Source organism: Lagopus leucura, unplaced genomic scaffold (assembly GCF_019238085.1).
Source record: "Lagopus leucura isolate 7727_CA_CO unplaced genomic scaffold, USGS_WTPT01 Super-Scaffold_73, whole genome shotgun sequence".
NCBI classification, from domain to species: domain Eukaryota; kingdom Metazoa; phylum Chordata; class Aves; order Galliformes; family Phasianidae; genus Lagopus; species Lagopus leucura.
The window spans coordinates 3,233,491-3,239,279 of record NW_024962252.1 but is presented as its reverse complement, the minus strand read 5'-3'; positions in this window follow the sequence as shown (position 1 = coordinate 3,239,279).

The following is a 5,789-nucleotide window of genomic DNA, read 5'->3' as shown; positions in this document are numbered from 1 at the left end:
CTGTTAGTGAAGACCAGGTCTAGTAGGGCACCACCCTGGTAGGCTTTTCTACCAGTTGCATAAGGAAGCTAGAAACCTCCTGGACTGCTTCCTCTATTCTGTATTATATTTCCAACATATATCAGGGAAGTTGAAATCTCCCATCAGAACAAGTGCTGGCAATCGCGTGACTTCCGTGAGCTGCTCATAGAATGCCTCATCCAACTCTTCATCCTGATTAGGTGATCTATAACAGATCCCTACCAAGATGTCGCCCCTACAGGCCTTCCCCGTGATCCTTACCAACTCTGTCTCAACTCTGTCATTCCCAACCCCAAGCTCTTCAACATCAGAACAGTCTTTAATACAAAGGGCCACACCACCACCCTTTTTTTCTCGTCTATCCCTTCTGAAGAGCTTGTAGCCATTTATCACAACACTCCAGTCATGGGAGTGGTCCCACCATGTTTTGGTAATAGCAACAAGGTCATAATTAGCCTGACTCACAATCCCTTCCAACTCTTCCTGCTTGTTGCTCAAACTGCATGGTATAGATTGGTATAGATGCACTTCAGTTGAGTCATCTGCCTTATCCCCAGCTTAAGCATCATTCTCCTAGGATCATCTCTTGTGAAACCTGTTTTGCCCCCTTCCCCCTTCATAGCTAGTTTAAAGCTCTTTCAATAAGCTCCGCTAGCTTCTGCGCTAGGAGGATCATCAAGTCCAACACCCTGCAAAAGCAGGTTCCCGACAGTAGGTTACACAGGATAGAATCCAGATGGGTATCTGCAATCATCGCTAGCCATTCCATAATCATTCTAAGATTTTCTGAGAAATTCTGAGACCTTAAAGCTAAGGTCCATCCATATTTCTTTCTACATAGTCAATAAATATTGTGTATGATTTCCAGTGTTGATAAGGCAAAATGCTGTATTGAAAACAAGATACATTTTAACTGGGGGAAAAACAACAGTGAAAATATAAGTGTCTGTGGAAAATTTCACAAGCCCTCCAGGAAAGACTTGTGACCTAGGTCATGGATACAGCCATAATTCTACTAGAAAAAAATAATATTTAAAAAAAAGGAAAAAAAAGAAGAAAAAAAACCCAAAACACTGGTGTTCATACGTTGTGAAATAAAGCACACTACACATCTTTGCCTGTCCTATCCAAACTAAAGCTGCTCCTGGCAGACAGAAGCAGCTCTGAGAAGTAAAATTTTATGCATTGTAAATGAAGTTGGTGAAATGTTCCTAATGTAAAGTTATATATTTCTGCACACTAACTCCTTGTTGAAGGTGGGCTGCTCAGTGTTGATGTGCAAACCATGATGCATCAAACTGACTTTTTAATTATACCCCAGTGCCCTGAGAAAAAAAAAAACAAAAACATATTTGCAGATCTCCTAAGGTCTTCTATTTTAAACTATTCTAGGGTCTCTTTTCATATTTTTTTCAAGTTTTATTTGATTATTTAGTTTAAAAATTAGAAACTGAGCTGTCTATTTACCCACAGCACAGCATTTGCAGCTGCAGGAGAAGCTAGCTCCTTCATGCTGTCATGAGATTGACCCTAGGGCCAACCTGGGGGGGACCACCCTTACACGGTGATGGCGAGACAGCCCCACTCTTGTTGCCCTCCAGGGTAGAAATCGGTGCATTATGAGACAATCACATTTTAGGAAGAGACAAAGCTGAGGCAGCCATGTAATATTCTGACTCTAGCCAGCAATTTATCACTCAGCCACCCAAGTCCACAGTGCAATTCCCAGCTATTTAAGAGCAAACATAAAAATGTGTGGATGAAATTTTTCCTGAGGTCTCGGCCCAGCAGCCTCAGCTTGCATCCTCTCCAAGGGGCTACAAAGAGTGCAGGCCAGTGCAGAGTGATCTACTTTATTTCTTTTAATTTGCCCCACAGAGTTCTCATTTGCCCAGGAGATCAATTTCTTTTGGACTTTAAAAAAATCTACTTACCTGTCAAATGTTCAAACTTATACCACAGAACTGAAATAACATTTTTAAAACCTCAGGGTAAGACCCTGCACTGTTGAAAAAATTAGATGCTTTAGAAACGGATTAATTTTTAAGGATCTTTAAAAAAAGGGGAAGGGGAGGGGAGGGTGGGCAGAGTTGCTTTGAATAGGAATGAAAGGTTGATTCAAGCCATTAAATTTTATGTTGTGTGTAATGCTGTAATTGATGTCAAGCCATCCCCATATTCTTCACACTGACATTGGGCAGCCTCCTTTTTTCTGAGGGTGCAGTCACAGGAGTCCAGACCAAGCAAAGCACCCAGAAACGGATGGCAGAATGGAAGTTCATTGTGAAGAACAGAAAAGTTCAAAGGTAAAACAATGAATCATGAGCCAAATCTTGCCAGTTTCTTCCCCGTCCGTTTCTTTTGAGGGCTAATTGGGTGCATTCAGTATTTTGCAGCAAACTGCTTCTTCTGCATATAAAATTTTATTGCCCTTGTAAAAAGCGTGCAGTGAATTCTGATGCTTCTGTGTGTTTGGGAGCATATAATTGTTCTTTTTGCAGGAAAACCCTTTTACCTACATCCTACACTTAACAAGCTGGTTTCCAGTGTAGCAGTTGCTTGAAAGCAGTGTAAACTCAATTTAGTACTGAAAAAATTTCTTGTCTCCTTACAAGAGACCTTAGCACAGTTCTTGTGTTCACCTTTGCTATTTTTCTGATAATTCTTAAGTAGTTTAAGAAATTCTGAAGTGATATAAGGCCTTAATCCTGGCAGTACTTAAATTGAGTAACCTCATGTAAGCAATTTCAAACCATAAGGTCAGTAAGAGCATCAAGCGTATGAATCTGCAGAAATGCCACTGTTGGGTAAGAAAAAGCAGGCTAAGAAAAAGAGAGGCTTTCCTTGGCAAGGCTATGCTTCCATAGGGCTTTTTCATGTTATTAATTAAACCATATATGTATATATCCATCAGTACTTCTCACACATAGTATCAGAGCAGGGACCATTCCCAATAGGCAGTTTGAAATAAGCTGCCTTGTTTTGAAGGATGTGGTCAAGATGTCAAGATCATATCAGGTGGCTTCAGGGACGGCAATAGCAGAGGTCACCATTTTAGATGTACTCTGTCTTGTTACTTTGGTCACTGCATCCAAAGCAGCACTGATTCAGTATATGATTCAGCTAAAATGGGAATTTAAGTTAAATGTTAGGAAGAAATTGTTTACAGAGAGGGTGGTGAGGCACTGGCACAGCTGCCCAGAAAATCTGTGAGTGTTCCATCCCTGCAGGTGCTTAAGGCCAGATTGGACAGGGCCCTGGGCAGCCTGAGCTTGTGAACAGCTGCCAGCCCACAGCAGGGGTTGGGGCTCAGTGATCTTTAAAGACTGGTCTTTCTATGTTTCTATGATTCTACAAGATTTCACGTTGCAGTCTGAAGCCAATTGTTAAGCTACCTTCACAGCTATACCCTTCAGGAACATCTAACTAACATTTGGCATTTTTTCTTCCTTTGTGGTGTGTGTTTCTCCCTGGTGTTACTGCTTTATAGCACAACAGTGCATGTCTGTGTACACTCTCAGGAAGAGCAAAGTCCCAGTGCTGTCACTTCCTCTCCCATGAGCTTAGGCTGTGGTTCCTCATTCTATCCTAAGTTTCATGTACACTTCAGAGGAAAAGAACTGAAAGCAGAGCACTCATCTCAACACATTTAATTTTATCATTTTGGAAGAGGATGCAAAACAGGACAAACCACATGCAACAGATGTTAGTGAAGTCACTCAATACACTGGTAGATGTGCAATTACTGTTCTAATATGAAGCATTGATATAATAATTTTTTAAGATGCAGGAGGGTTTTGAATTGCTCCCTACAAGTGCCTCCAGTTGTTTTATGATGTTTATTTCAGCCAGTGAGGTTAAGCAGTAGTCACTGCTCTTGGGGAAAGATATATATTGCAGTAAAAAAGGAGTGAATAGATTTGAATGATAGATAGGAATGGTATTTGTGTAGAGAGAGAATTGGTATGAGATGCTAAAGATGGATTGTGAGGACTCTGACCTCAGCCTAAGAGTGTTCTCCTATTATCCTCATGATTTTCCCTTCCCTTCAAAGCAGATTGGGTTGCTTTGCTAGATTTTTCCCAGATAAATTCCCTCTTCAGAGAAAGAAAGCAAGATTGGGGGGAAAAAATAATAATAAAACAAAATAAAATCTGGTTCTGTTCATGGTAAGATGAAGGAACAGCAGGGAAGGAGTCTCTTTCAGTGAGATACAAATTGGCCCAAGGCTTACATGGCAAGGGGATGATTCCTCTCCTTTTAATGACTCATTGCTCTAGAAAATGTCAGGGGCAAAAAACAAGCAGTTTTGATGCAAAGCCGCAAGCCTACTTTGATACAGAGTTACTCCTGTGCAGAGTACCCATCCTCTTCTCATTCCAGCCCCTCCTGGGGACAGCATTCAGCTCACCCTCCTTCAGCCATCAGATATAGCACTGCCCTCCCACCTGGCATCCTCCATTCACTTTACAGCCTCTCGCATCCCTGTAGGTGAGCCTACTCATAGCAGAGAAGTTGGACTAGATGACCTTTAAGAGTCTTTCCCCCCCAAAATGATCCTTTGATTCCATAATCCTATGAAATGTCAGACAGGTTATGTCATCATCTGGGTCTGTCTGGTCCAGGTTCTGTCCTAGCTGTCATAATTGATGAAAAGCTAAACTGCAGTTTAGCATCTTTTAAAAAATTATTATTTATCTTCAATCACTTAATGTACAGACTTGGTCCTACAAATCTTCAGACAAAGGCAGTATCTTCCCACTGAGAGCAGTGGAGTCATTTTGAGAGATGGGGACAACTCACATTGCATTTGTTTGCAGAACAGGGTCCCATATCTTTACAAGAAAGCCATGCTCCGACTTCTGTTCTAGGCACACAAATTTGTCAGATTTACATCAGTCTGTGCCATGACTTTTAACCTTGGCACTAAAATCTAACTCCAGACTCACTTTGTCCACTGCTTGGAGGAACCAAGTAGAAGCTAATTATTTCTCACTTTTTTCCTCATCAGATCTCATCTTACAAGAAGTGTGGCATGTATTTCCTGGAATAGAGTCCTCTTCTTTTTTGCTATGCTAAAATAATTCATTTCTGATTCCATAATTCCTCTGGAGATTTAGTAAATATCTATAGGCAGAAAAGAGTAGCTGCTTTGAGCACAGAACTATAATCTTAAAATGTCAAAACCAGCATGACAGCCACCTCTTCAGATCTTTAATTTCATTCTAAGCAGATCTGATTTTTGGAGGAAGTAACAGTTTACACATTGCAAAAGTAAATGGTGGAACAGGCGTTCATACACAGTAGGAGGTGTGAAAAATGGGGGGATGGGGGAAGGGAGACTGATGGAAACAATCAACTAATGCAGAATGAAAGCCTTTCTCTCTCTCCAAGTGGAACTAATAGGAACATCAACTATGTTAAACTAAAACAGAAACACGAGTGACGAAATTGTTTTTAATTTTTTTTTTTTTTGTTAAGAACTTTTTCCAAGATAATCCATGTAAAAATTAAAAAACAAAGGTTTGCATCTAGCACAAACAGACAGCTTCAAGTGTCTGATTTTGAAAAATTGTTCTTATTTGTCTACAGATCACTTGTCTACAGCAGCTGTCAGCTCAGAGGGAAGAGGCACAGGCTGCTGTGGATGTCCCATAGACAGGGGATATTGCCACAGGTGGCACAAGACAAGAAATATCACAATAATAATCATAAGAACAGGACCCCGTGGATCAGTAATAGTGAACATTCCCCAAGCCTTTAGGAGA